The following is a 15,616-nucleotide window of genomic DNA, read 5'->3' as shown; positions in this document are numbered from 1 at the left end:
AAGTTATTCTGGAAAAAACGGGCAAAAGCACTTTTTCTGGCCCTTTTAAGCTGGTTGGACGACTGCAAATCTCTGCCTTGCTTGTAAACAGTTAAAATTTCTGTGAAATACGCCAGGGCGAAGCCATTAAGGGCTTTAAAAACAAACATTAAAAATTTGAAATCAATTCTAAAACTCACAGTTAACCAGTGGAGAGAATAAAGTATTGGAGTGATGTGCTCCCATCTAGTCCAGTTTGTTAAAAGGTGAGCAGCCACATTTTGTATTAATTGGAGGCGGCTGAGACGACTGAGTGACACCGACATAAAGGCCATTATAATAGTCCAGTCTGGAGCTAATGAAGGCGTGTATGGCAACCTGCAGGTTGTGGCGAGTTAGAAATGGTTTTGCTTTAGCCAGTATATGCAATTATTCATCACAAATAGACTGGACAGATGTCTCTGTAGCATGGCATCAATTGAGATATTAGAGAAATTGAGAATTTATTGCTAATAACCAAACATAAAGGGGTAGTTTCAATTGTTGTTAATGGCTCTTTTCGATTGTAGCCCCACAAGGTCACCGCAGTTAAAAAAGTGTCTTTAAATAAATAAATAAAGTATGAATTCAAGTACATACTTTTTTGGCCATCATGCAGCTTTAATTTCTGATGCATGTAATCCCTTATTCACTGCAGTGCGGCGAAGCTCTGCGGTTTCTGTACATGCAATTTCACAAATCTCAATGGGACCTAATTAAAGCGCTACAACAGAAACTGATTGAAATTGAGATGTTGTGTGTGATGGTGTGTTTTCAACAAGCAGCTGTTCTGAATTTGGCAAATTCATGCCCCGGAACAGGCCACTATTCAGCGGAATCTTCAACAGAAACATGAGTTTGGACCGAGAATGCGTTTCTGTAAAGCACTTCACTTACTTTCCTGTTGGTGCTTTGGGAGCTGCGGCACAGAGCGAAATTATAGCGCAGCTTCCACTGTGGTAGAGAGAGTTTTCTACTCTATCAGAGAAAAAAAAAGAGAGCTAACTCAGAGCAGAGCAGGGAATAACTGCAACAGCCTGGTGGATGCTTGCTTGGTCAAAAATTGAAGCAAAATACTTCAGAGAACTGGGATTACTCTCTCAAGAGGTAAAACCTACACTGCCAGGTGTGGAGTTACTCACTAGAACTCCTCAGTTCATCATTTAGAAGGTAATAAAATGGGGTGATAACTCACATCAACATCATCTGACTGAGTGGTTATGAGAGAAATACAGATTTAGATCTGAAACAGCGACAGGAAATGCTTTTACTTTAGTGGAGAAACATCAGAGGGAGCGTCAGACAGAGTGTGACAGAAGTAAACCACCACTGTCCCATTTTCAATGCAGAACAAATTCTGCGCATCATCATAGAGGACAACTCTCTGTGAAGCCTCATTCTCATTCATACCGTAGATTCTTTGGAATCCGGGTGAACCCACTAAAGAAGTCAACAACAAACCTATGGAGCTCAGTTAAAATGTTACAGTTTGGTCCCTCACTCACACTCAGTGGGAGTGAATGATATCAAGTCGCTAATAAAGTGAAGCAAAAATGGATAATAGCTATGCTAATGGCCAGAGGATGAATGTGCTGAAATGATGCAAAAGTGGGTCTAGTGTTCTCCACTGACGCTGATCGAAGCTAAAGCCAATTAAAACTGTTGTGCACTGCAAAAATCATTTGACTCAGGAGTCAAAGCAGATTAAACAAATTCCCACTGGTAAACATGCATTTAAACCTAGGATTTATAAGGTTTTTTTTTACTTGTGGCAATGACGTATAAGAGACACTGACAGACATGTGTCTGTCCTTGCTCACAGTCACAATCCGGGTGATCGCAGAGTCAAAGTGCCTTTTTGAATCTCTCCTTTAGCCGGTTTGCATTTCCCCCAGGTGACTTAAAGCACAGCTATGCTGTCAGGGCGGAAACTCATAAACTCCATTGTGTTGCCATGTGCTGCGTCTCTAGGGGAGGATGATCAGCACAGCTTCTGATGTGATTAGAGGGGGTCACTGGCAGGGGAGCGATGGGCACCACGAGTCTGTGTGTCTGAGTCAACCCCCCCCCCCCTGCATGTCGGTTCACTGCACACTACACTATATCTACTCAGCCGAAAACATGGAGCAGAATTCTAGGACATAATATAGGACATTCTGAATGAACAATTTAGAAATACAAGTGCTATATGTCAAATTATGCATGGAAACTTTCATGACAGATTGGGTAGATTTCAATGTTTTATTGCACAAGCATTGTACATTAGAATTAAATGCTATTCTATAATTAAACAAAAAAGCTCTAATGTGATGACAATGTTTTATTACAGAGGCTTTGCTTTTGAAGCCGGTCCAGATGTTACTAAACCACTGAACTCTGTGTGCGACTATGCCGCGTTTGATGTTTACTGTGTTCACAACATGAGCACATTTGAACACAACCCCATGACCTTAACTTTAACTTTAATAAAACTAACATTTTCTGTAAGCTCCAAGTTCAGAAAGTTCTGTACACAACTTCTAATGTCATAATAATGAGTTCATGAGTTCCACTTATACAGCAAGTAATGAGCTGTGCAGTAGCGGCAAAAAGTAGTTTAACTTTTTTATTTCCAAAGAAACTCCCCTCCTGGATATATAAGTAATTTAATGCATCCATAATGTTACATGTACATACATTAAGTACATTTTCATGGTCTATTTTCTTGTTGGTGCAGTATATAAGCATTAAAGTTTTGCATTTTTAACATTTAATTTAGTAAAATATTTCCAGTTTAACATCTTGTAATTGCAGGTGACCATAGACACACCACGGAGAAAAATCACATATGGCACCTTTAAACTCAGAGATCATTTTAATTTCTGATCACTTTCACCTCAACATGCTTTTGAGAAATACTGCCCTGGTAGTGGTGTCTCAGCATATTGCAGATAAAAAAATACAACCATGTGTTCAAAAAAGAAGAAAAGAAGCGTACAAAAGAACCTTTGCCTGTATATTAAACAGCATGCACCTTATGTTTGCTCTAAAAAGCCATACTGCACATGATGTCGCCATAAAGCTTCAAGCCCAGCCTTCTGCATACACACAAGTCTGCCACACAGCCACTTTAATTAGAGAATATCACCCTGTTGTCCCTGAAGTACAGTTTACCTTGATGTGAGCTGCTCTCATTAAAGATTTAGTCTGACTTTTCCACTTTAAATACAAGGTCAACTTAAACCCCTTTAACATTAAACTACTCTAATTGTTTAAACCCAAATGAACTCTGTAAAAAAGCCGATTAATACCACTCCCAACAAAACAAGTTGGTGGACGAAAACAAGAACTTCGTAACTCTCAGCTACTATTTTGCATATTTTAACAGCTGGAAGATGAATGCACCTCATAGCATTGCACCAAAAATGTCACACATTGTTGGCAAAAAGAGTAGAAGAAAAACAATCGCTCACCCACTGGAGCCATATACGCAGTCATTTTTGAGCAATGAGACAAAAAGACCAGACTTTTCCACTCCATATGGACTCTCCTGAAAGGAGAGTCCATATGGAGTGTTTTAATGGTTTCAGCCTCCATCAAGTGTTCTTCCTAACTCAACAGATACATCAGGTTTCATCAGCTGCATTGTTCCTCTTATGCTCCTTGAAGATCCAATGCTGTTTTAGCCAGCAAGGCAGGTTTTCTGATACTATAGCACTCTAGTGTGCTGCTGAGGAAAACCTATAGCTGCAACATAATATGATATGCACTATATGGTCCTGAAAACCTCTTTCTAAACCAAGTGTGGAGTCTTATTGCATTTTGTGAAAGAAAAAAAAAAAAAAGCATAAGGAACTGAAGCAATAAATGACTTTCGTTTTGCGCAAGCACGAGTGGGGATACGATGATACAAAATTATTTTATGTGATGCATATACAGTAAGATGAGATGGTGGAATTCAATGTTAATGACCACCTTTACTCAAATAATAGAACTTTGTGCAGTTTTTTAAACTCTGTCTAAGGTCATCAGGAGATCAGCCAGCCTCGTGCTCTCGCTCCGTCTCAACCAAGACCCATTATAGAATTCATCAAATGTCCAGCAGAGAAGCCTAAATCAGTCTAAATTGGCTCATCACTGAACCAGAAAGTGCTTCTGACAGCTTCTGATGTCTTCATGCAAATCTTGCTGATCTCTCTCCCCCACCAAAAAAAGAGAACATCATTATAAACTATCCAATATTTTCTTGAGTTGAAGTGATTCATCAGCAGCTGAAGCCACAACGTCCCAGAAAAATCCATCAGTTATTTCAATGATGTATCACCATCCAGATGATAATGATCAAAATGAACCACAACGTCTGGATTGACAGAATTTTCAACATTTTCAATAGGATTTTGGGAGAGCCAAACATGTTGGAGCACTTCAGTTTCAAAGTCTACTTCAAATAATATATTAAAAAAATCTAATTTAAAAATTTAGGAGCACCAGAGTGCACTGCGTATATAGGAAGAGCTTCCTTCTCACAGGAACTCTGGGGAGTCATCAGAGGAACTGTGAACTTTATAGCCCAGAAGATAGGTTTTCAAACTTCAGAAAACGGAGAAAAGACACTGTGTTAGGGAAGAGAAAGAAATGTAAGCTCTTTAAAACACTGCAATTTCTATCTAAAATTGTTCTCCTGGGAGTAAAATCTGTTTCCAATTTGAACATACGGAACATACACCATCTACCATCTATCTGCTTAAAAAACATAGAAAAAGATCCTCCATATAATTTCAAAACCTGTCAGAGGATCATTAGGGTTTTTGGAGTTTCCTTCAGTATCAAAGCAATCCAGTGACATTGTTCTGCTGCAGAGCTTTAAAGCCTATTTTTCCTTGTTTTTCATGCTGATAATATTGATTTACTATTTAGCATCATTGTTGTAATATACCCGAGCACCAACTCAGTCTTCTGGGTGCATTTTAGGGCATTGATACATTAGAAAAGCATGATTTTTCATGGCTTGATGCTGCATGAATTCTCTGAATATTCTTCACAGAGGTTTTCTGACAGTAGACGAATCTTGCCAGTACACGGCCATAGTGCAGTTAATTTAGATTTTTTTTCTAAAGGGTAGCCTTAAGTGTTTTACTTACAGGGATCCCATGGGTCCTTGAAATCCTGAGTGTTTGTGAATTGGAAAAAAATAACATTTGGGTTATTGAAAGCGCTTGGATTTTGTGCAAGAAAGAAATTAAGTTGATATTTATTTAAATGTCCCCCGCTGCTGATGTGTCCTTGTTTCTTACGACAACGCCACAATTTACTGTTGTGGACTCTCTCTCTGCCTGTAGCGACAAAGTCCTATACTATGGTGCTACTGGCTGCTGATTGTTTGCTGTTAGGTATTTGTTTTTTTCAGGTATAAATCACGACCAGGTTCTTCCTTAGTGTCTGAAATGATAATCAGCAATTTATTTTCTTCCACCGTCAACTTATTTTCCATAAACATGCATCTTTCCATTTCCAATAAACAAATCAAGAACGAAACTTTAACCCGAGCACAGTAGAAAACAACATGAGCCAGGGCCGGTGTCAGCCTTAGGCAAAATATAACCCCCTAGTGGTTGGGTGGGGGGGGGCTGTTGATGCGAGATTCAGAGTGCAGAACAATGAGAGAGTAACGCTACGCAAGAGAGAGCAAATGATGTGAAATGTAAATTCCAAGATCTCTGGCTCACCAAGGAAAATCACAAAGACCGACTTGTCTAAGATCCCAAGGACAATCACTTGGTCAGATGCAGAGCGTGCTGAAAACTAATAAAAAAATGGACGCCATCATGGGAGAAGCTGCTCTTACAAGTTGCCCTCCCATCTTAACCTGTGACAGCACATACAGCCTTTGCATTTGAAGGATCCTGGAAAGTCCTTGAATTTGATGGCACCCTGTGACCAAGTGCACTGCAAGGTTCAAGAATCACAAACCTGCAGTGCGGAATTCTAACCAAACTCAGATTACATGGTAATGGCGTGGATCAAATCTGTCTGTTATCCAGTTAACAAGCTGGTCAAAGAGAGATTTGTGTGAATGGAGTCCTTGCCTGCAGCAATCTGAAGCCAATCTCCACACTGCTGCAGCACAGAAATGAGGCTATGCTCTTTTCTATACCTTCCACTGACACTTGCTGCTGCCACGGCTGTGTTTTTAATTGACACCGCACTCTCCAGAGCAGAGCGATCAGCTCCCTGATACCAAGTGATGCCTGTCAGTTAGTAGCCGATGTTCATTCCCTTACTGAAATCACCACTGGACTGTAGGGACATCACTCTGGAACACTCTGCACAGAATACATTCACTTCTGCCAACACGGCACCCACTTTTCATCCCACATAACAAGCACCTTTAACCACTGAAAGCAAAACAACAACAAGACATCCCAAACTTTCAGACAATGTTGCTTCTAATTCCCCACAGGAACAAAACGTGTAGTTTGCTCAGAGTAGCCAAAGGGTTAGAGTTGATTGTTTGCTACCTCCACCTTTCCAGGATCATAATTACCAACAGCCAGCAGCTCTCAACTGTCATCACGCAGTTTTATGCATAAAAAAAAAAAAAAAAAATCACACAGGCTGATGAGTCATGAGCTCAAACCACTGCTTAATTACACAGGGGACTGGGGCTCTTTGTCACTTAGCTTCAGGCCAATGAACCAAATGATTTTTGTATTAGTTCTCTGCCAGCTAACATCCCATTTTATTTTAGTTCACGTGTTCCAAACCCAAACGGACAAAAATGACACCTCTCATTTCATCAGTGCAAAATCAGCGGCTAGAGGTCATGTGATGTAATCTGATCATCATATGGTCATTTTCTACTGATAAAAAACATGTATTACCTCCAGCAAGGTGGCATTGTTTTTGTCCGACTGTGAGCAGCGTAGCTCAAAAATTATAGGACTGATCCTCATCAGATTTTCTGGGAACTTAAATTCAAGTCCAAGGAGGAAATTATTACATTTTGGTGGTGATCTGGAAAATTAGTGTTTTCTCTTTAGTTGCCCTTATAAGCAACAGTTTGAAGATTCCTGAATTTCAGTTTTATTTGTAATTGTGGTGCCATATAAATAAGTAGGGGAGTAAATGTACACTCCAAATTGGTTTGTTGACTCTATTGATTTAGGTTGAAAGTTTCTCAAACAGCCCTTTCTTTACACTGAATCAAAATGTACAGTGCGTCACTGAGAATGCAACAACTCCTTGTAAACACACCCATTAAAAACAGTTTGTGAATATGAGCTGCAATTAGAGTTAATCCACTCAAACGGTGAGGAGGCAGTGAGTCGGTTGACTTCATCTTGCTTTTATAGTGTCAGAGTATTTTTAAGCTTGGTTAATTCTATTCAACAAACGTAACTTTTAGTTTCAACATGGCTGGTTACTGATCAGTCTTCAACAATTATGCTTGTATACATCGTGACAATGCATTATTTCTATCGTGGTTTTCCTGGTAATCGACAGTACATGAGGCTAATGTGTGTTGCTATGCAGGTATTTGGTCAAAGCATTGGACAAATTCAAATTTTGACCGGCTATTTCTCTCTGGAATAATGTTGCAAATGTTTTCCTGCATTTTCCTCCACCAGGTATGGGACATGACCCGTGGAAGAGCACATTCATATTTTGGAAGTGGATTTCCTCTTTCTTTATCCTTGTAAAATAGGGAATTAGAATAGTTGGCGGAGGACACCAGGGGACACATTTCGGCCTTTGCCCCCGATTCGACAGCAGGCAAATCCAGTTCCTTTCACAACAGCAACACTGTAATACTCCCATCTGCTGCTGGAGTAAAACATATGACTCCACATTGAACGGAGCCAATTAAGCATTTCAGTCCTTATTAAATCTGGCATGTTGACTGACAGGCTGCATTCTTATTTATAGCTACAGACGCATGAGCCAAATCCATATGTCCCACTGTCATTGCACGAGATGCTTCCTTGGCCCGCTGACATATTCAGACGAAATAAAATGCTTTTATTGAGTTATATTTGTGTGTCTTTTGTAGTTTAATGTCAGGGCTTTTATGAAAAACAGACAGGAATACAACTGTCAACAACTCTTTTGACATTTCCAGGCTAGAGTTTTCAGCAGCAGCAAAAAAAAAAAAAGACAGAGAGGCAGTCACAAACAAAATGGCTAACAGAGGTTGTTAAAAATCCTCGTACCACACGCAAATCTACTTAATCCACACTTTCGCAGCCTTGTTGTGTTTATATTCACACTTCAGCAAACTATTACTTTGTAAGAGGAAAGGATTTGGCACTCGAGTTAAAAAAATATCATCAATCAAATGACAAGTTTGAAGCTTATTTAGACTGATGCTGGTTAATGTGTGGTGGGGATTGCAACTGTAATCATGGTGATAAACAAGCCAAGCACATATTTACCATTAACTAGGTGCTTACTAACATATATGTGACCCGCCACGGACCAAGCGGGAACAAGTCGGCCGAGGGCTAGTGTGCTGCTTATAATATAAGCAGCACACTAGCCCTTAATTAGTAATCATTAAGCACATATAAACACCTTATTTTACCTTTATTACGACATGAATTAAGATTTTTCCTACATAAGTTGCTAATACGTGCTTAATATTTAATAATAAAGGGCTAGTATGCTACTACTATATGCATGATTAGGTAACACAGTCACCATATTATGGTGACTATGTGTTACCTAATCAACCTATTCTATTTAAAGCATGGCATGCACTTGACTCTTTCATTTTAATTTATGCGTTTGCTTCAGTCCGTGCGTCTCAGTCCAAACATCTCCTTCAAGTCTTCAGTCCACTTACGTTTATTAAGCACATTCTGGCAACACCCATCAACACAACTGTCACATCATTTTCAGTGACCGAAATAAACTAAAGCAAAACCCGCCTTCTACCACTCCTTCTACTGAAGCGGAAACCCTGATTCATGCATTCATTACTTCCAAAAATCGACTTCTGCAACAGCGTCCTACCAGCAAAGCTCCTCTATACTTACGACATTGTCCAGAACACACCTTCTCACTCACAGAAAAGCACTAGATAAATAAAATGTATTATTATTATTATTATTACTACTACTACTAACATACATCCAGTCACGATAGTGGTAAATATCAACCTGTTGTTTTATTGGATGCTTGTAGTTCAGTGGTCCATGGGCCAAAACTGGCATTAATATCCTGATTTTCTTTTATTAATTTTATATTCTTTAATTTTTTTTGTTTTTTTACCCCACAAAAATTACAAGGTCATGCAGAATTCAGAGCCTTTATTCTGAAAAATAAAAAGATGAACGCAGTCAAAGACACTCGTTACAGTCTTTGGCAAATTCAAGTTATTTTTTTAAACCGACATCTCTTAAATGTTCCCTTTTTATTCAACATTGAATAGATTAGATGAGAAGAAAAAAATATTTTGCTGCATTAGGCCAATTTTACTTGCCGAACCCACAATAGTTGGTGCTTTTTCAAAGAATTCATTTTGAGCCACTCCCTCAAAGCAATCATATACGATTTAAATACTTCATATCAAACTCACTAACACTGCATAGCCCAGTCATATCAAAGTATATGAACATGACAATCAATGGCTTCAGAGGAGTAGAATAAAACACATTCACTGTAGTGGCTGTTACTACAATGACAATAATTATACTTTGTGTGTTCTGCTATTGATTTATACAGTGTGCTTTTCTGAGGCACTGGTTGCTATGGTGATAAAATCAAACATTTTAAGATGGAAAAAATGTCAGCCGAGCACAAGAAGAGGAAAAAGGGACGGCTAAATCTTCCTCATGGATTGACCATCTTGTCAGAGCATAACAACAGCAATGAACATCGCAGAGAGACACTTAGAGATTTAACACATAATAAAGAATGTTCATTCGTAAAAACACCCTCTGTATAAGCTTAGATTTTATTATGCTTTTCAGAGGACATTGTACAAATGAACATTCATTAGATGTGTTAAATGACAACCTGTCTCTGTGAGCTGTTTAAACATTATATCTGCATATACTGTCGCTTTATTGCAACAGAAAAATCCTGCATATGTAAGCACAGGGGGGGATCGTGGCTTACACTGTTGCCTCACAGCAAGAAGGTTGCTGGTTCACATCTCAGTCTGGGCCTTTCTGTGTGGACGTTTCTCTTGTGTGTGTGAAAACATGCAGAGGTTAATTGGAAATTCTAAATTGCCCGTAGGTGTGAGTGTTTGAGTAATTGGTTGTTTGTCTCTGTGCATTTACCCTGTGATGGACTGGTGACCTATACAGGGTGTAACGCCCTCCTTTTACCCAATGGGGTTGGCACCATTGTGTCCGGGAGGGAGAGATAAATACAGGAGAAGACCAGGAGGTCTGACCAGTTGATAATCAGTCAACTTAAATCTCACAGCAGGTTCTGTAAAGACGGTTTTAATCATGCAATCCAGTAATTATAGAAAAGCCCTTCATTGTCATTACAGGCACATGACGATGCCCTGATAGCTGCAGCCTCCCTGTCTCTGTGGGTGAATCAGACTTCACCAGAGACACGAGCTGTTGTGACTAAGTCTTGGCATCGCGGCTCGTCAGAGAAAGGCTCTCGAGTCACGAGCCTGCGTGCAGAAGAAACGCACTTTACACAGTGTTTTTCTTCATTTCAAATTTGCAGTAAATTGTAAATTACTGCCAGATATTGAAAGTTACTCTGGGAAAAATGGGCAAAAGCACTTACTCACAGGATATTTTCCTGCTCCTTTTATGGTTAAAATAAGCAAGAAAGACAAAGATGTATTGCTATTTGCTACTTAATTAACCAACTGTTGTCAGAGCTTAAACTTAAACCCATCATACACTGAACGGTATAAATAGGTCAGGGCTCCTTTACAACGATGCCATGTTCTATGGTGAGAGGTTAAGAGACGACACGTCACGGTCTTGTGATTAAACGTTTCCTGACAATGTCTGAACCCAAGGATGACCGTCTCATTGTGCATTTGCTGCGACCTTTTTATCTTCTTAAAATTCTTATCTTCTATGCCTCACCGTACATCATACTTTATGTTATCCGTGCCCTACAGTGCGATTTGGAATGAACAGTCTCTGAGAGGCGTAACATGTGGAGAGACAGGCCGATAAAGTGGACACAGGTCCACACAGAATGTACAACAAGTCACAGCCGAGGATGCAACAACAACAACAACAGCGTGACATCTGGAAAATCTCTGTTCGACTTGTTGACAGATTGAACTGATGCCTGTGTTAACTCATATTTTTCTTGAGCGGAATAAACTTTTTAAACTGCATTTTTCCCTGCAGCTGCTTTCCAAACATTTCAGCATTAAATAAAATTTAAATCAATTTCAATCAATTTCAGTCAATTTCAGTGTCACCAATTAGAAAACTTCACCAAGACTCCGCTGATAGACTATCATGCTGTATAGGAATGAATGGAAACCCGTGGATGCCTACAATGTTTTAAGCAACAGAAAGAGAGAGTGATTAGCTGTTTCGTCTTGCCTCTTTGACAGAAAATGATTCGGTAAATGTAATATTTATGTATTATAATTAATATGTTTTTAAACTGAGGCCACTCCATGACACAGCAGTGAGGGAAAACAAGGCACAAGGCAAACGGTTACAAACCAACACTCTTAGAAATAAAAGTGCTAAGTAGAACCATATAAGGTTCTTTGGCTAAGGTTCTTTGGCTAAGGTTCTACCTGGAACCCTTTTGGAGGGTTCCACCAAGAACCCTTTTAAAAACCTTTATTCAGGAAAGGGGTTTTAAATGATTCTCTGGATCAAAATGGTTCTTACTGGAACCATTAGTGTTACCAAGAACCCTTGATAAACCCTTTCTTCTGTAAAGGGTTTTCCAGAAGCAAATCCAGTTCCAGGTAGAACCTCAGCCCTTGTAGAAGGACCCTTTTGGAACCCTTACTTCTCAGAGTGTACAGAAGTTTTTTTCTTTTTCAAGTATTATTTTTCTTGAAGGTATTTCAATGCATTTAAGAATTCATTTGTTCCAAAACCCTCCCATGTTCCACAAAAACACTTCTCTGAAGACGACGATCCAGATTATGTTTCCTAAAAGATAAATGAGCTCTTGCAGTTGAGCTGTATAAAAACACAATTTAGAGGAGACATTGTTGGGTGCCGACTAGACTAAGGACACACACGGGCCTTGAAAAATCAATAGCAATGACGAATCCCCCCAAAACTATTCCTCTTTTGTTATTCACCACTTTCATCGCAGCCCACCGTGAATAGATAAGTTCATTTCTCAAAAATGCAAGGGTTGCCGTTCCTGCGGCACCTCAGGTGAATTACAATAGCAGGCTTCTGCCTGAGTGCGTCTCCAAGGAAACCCTGACATTCCATCTCAAATTAATTTGGACAGTAGCACATCTATAAATTGAGCACACAGCAGAGGGAGGTTTCATTCTCTCCTCTGGGGGAGAAGAGACACAGGGCAAAATGTCAGTTCATTTAATAGTGCTCTGCAATCTGTGCCTCCTGGAATCATCAGGCAGTTGTTTGAATGTAACAGAAATAGTCATTTATATGATTGTGGCTCTTTTTTTTTTTGATGGTGAACGTGAAGATATACTCTTCCAGTAGCGGTGGTTATCTTCTCTATTTGCAGTAGACGGCGTCTGTGTGAATAAGCGTCTGTGCATCAGCCCGACTCTTATAATAGAGACGGGGTGAAATCTGTCCATTGAAATGCGGCAGGGAGGCGACCAGCTCGTTTCTTATGGCGCGAAGGTTTCTATTTCACAGTTGGCTGCTTGTTGGACGTGTTTATCTGCGAGAACAAACAGGAGGCGTCATATCCATGCGCGTGTTCCAGTTAGATACGTCAGCTGGTGATATCTACATCCATGTCCTGACATTGAGCAGAGAGAAATAGTGTCACAGTGGTGAGGGTGTGCCGTCACTGCGCCACTGTTTTTGTGTCCTATACAATATTAATACCACAATCATCGATTTCTACTGACACCAATATCTGTCCAATATCATCTTTTATCTATTTTCAACCTCTCAGTTGTTAATATAACATTTATCCTGTAGCAACAACCAGCCAACAATGCAATTAGTAAACGGTAAAGGCTCCAATTTAATGGTTTGGATTTTTTTTTTATTATTCTTTGTTCTACACCAGTTAAAAATGCAACACATGTTATGGATAATTTATATTTTAAGGTCTCATCCTTGCATTGGAGTAAAGTAGTTCATCTTTTGAAGTGGTGCGGGGATGATAAGTCACCGTTGTCAAGAGAAATGGATGAAAAAATTACTTTTCACACCTGAGCTGAATAATAGTATTTTTATGGACTTAGTCATCTTGCTCTCTACCTATCTCTGCTGAGAGTTTCTCACACACGTACTGATATCGTTTCAATATTCTCCGAATTGCAGCCCTAATATTTTCTAGTGGGCTCCATTACATCTAATACACTGCACATTGAACTGAAGCTTGACTATTGCAGTTGCAATATTTGTTAGAAAAATCACAATTTGACACGTTGCTGATATGTTATGAATCATCTAGACCCTGTGGTTCTCAAACTGTGGCACGTGTTCCATCAGTGGTACGTGAGCTTCCTCTGCTGGTACTTGGAGGAAAATCAGAAATACTGCATTACTGTATAGGGTATGTGATCGTAGTTGAGCTGAGTGAGTAGAAAATTAAACACCTTAAACACGTTATCTTTCGCTACATCTTTATCTAATTTCACTATACCAGTGTGTGACGTATATATGTGAGGAAGAGGAGGAGGATGAGAGAGCAAATTATCATATTGGGAATAAATCCGCCTCCTGTGAACAGTCCGGAGCTGAATTTTTGCGATGATTTTTGGTCTATTTACACCGGTGTATTTTAACATTGGTGATAATGCTGTTACTTCGAGAGCTCAATATTGGCTCGGTCGGTACTTGGTATAAAAAAGTTTGAGAACCACTGATCTAGATCCTTCAATTTGCCTGCGACAGGTCAATTTCCTGCCCCAAGAGTCAACATAAAACACCCAGGTTGGCTGCACCTCTAAATTAATACTGAATGGAAAACCAACGGCTTTCCTTTTTTGCAACAAACATTCATTAAATAACATAATTACCTTTTTTTTATACTGCATTATAGTTGTATTACTTATGTAGTATATGCCTTACTTTCAACAATAAAGCCAAGTCTTTCAAGTAGCCCTTTGAGGTTTTATATACCTTTTTATTCACAATCCCTTAAGAAATAGTAAAAGTATCTCATTTACTTTCCTTTTTTCGACTCTTGTTGTGTGTTTATTATTCTGTTCCACATCATTAGGGTGGTGCAGAAGAGAAAATACAAATAAAAAGCCCTCTGAAGTACAGAAAGCCATATTCACACACTCATACTGTACACCACTCCTACAGAGTATGTACATTATGGGTATAATTATTCAGAAACGAGACCTGTGATACAAACATGAAGGGGAAAAAATGTCATATACATTCATATATCTCACATAGGTCTCCCCCCTCTCTCTCTTTAATGCTGTCATGTAGTGAAGGGGGGGTTGTTGGTGTGTAATTTCCGCTGTAGCATCCACTGAGAATGCACCGCAGATTTGCTGACAGATCAGGAACAACAGTTTGATGCTGCACCGCATGAGAGTGATAAGAAAAGGGTTTCCTTTTTTTGGCCATTTTTCCTGAGATTTCTGGACAGTATTTTTTTTACTCCTCTCCTCGTCCCTCCCACATAATCACAGACAGGTCTGATGTCTGTCACGATAAAGTCGAATTGTCTTTGTAGCCAGGGGACACGTGGTGATTAACTCCGGTTAGAGGACACAGAGCTTCCTTTGCTAAATCAAGGTCATCCTGCAAAAAGCCCTGTTTTGACAGCTCCTGGTGAAAAAGGGAAAAGCTTTAAATTGGATGTGTTTGTGCAGAACTAACTCTGCAGACCTAACGCATGAGGACACAATTTGTCTTATTATTTCCTCAATTAATCAATATGTTGTGAGGCTCATTATATGTCAGAAAATGCTGAAAAACCGTTTCTTAAATGTGTGATGATGAATTTAAGAAGCTGGAAAATGAGAACTATGTTCAATCATTAACACTGAAACTGATTCATCAGTTATGTTAAGACTTCAAACTTATCTTTTTAGTCTTGTCTTCAACTCGCTGTGTTGTGTTTTATTTGCATTTTTAGTTTATTTTAAAGCTAAAACAGGGTTTTAACCTCTTGACTATAGTCTTTTCCTATTTCATTCCACCCTGTGTTGTATTTTACCGTTTTATTTGCATCTTTTATTTCAAAGTTAAAACAGGGTTTTTACTTTTTGACTGTTTTATTGTTGCATTTGCTTTTTAAATATTATTTTCATTCTATTGTGAAGCACTTTAAGCTGCAATCCTTGTGCTATACATCCATCCATCCGTCCATTTCCTCTTGCTTTATCCTCCACAGGAGGGTCACGGGGGGTTGTTGTGTCAATCTCAGCTATTAATATTAATATCATGAATTATCATTCAAGTTGACAATTAGGTATATAAGGGGGGAAAAGGATTTTGAAAAAGAACAGATGAACAGGTGACGATCAGAA

Source organism: Microchirus variegatus (genome assembly GCF_963457635.1).
Source record: "Microchirus variegatus genome assembly, chromosome: 2".
NCBI lineage: Eukaryota > Metazoa > Chordata > Actinopteri > Pleuronectiformes > Soleidae > Microchirus > Microchirus variegatus.
The sequence above is the reverse complement of the archived record's forward strand: the minus strand, read 5'-3'. Positions refer to the sequence as shown.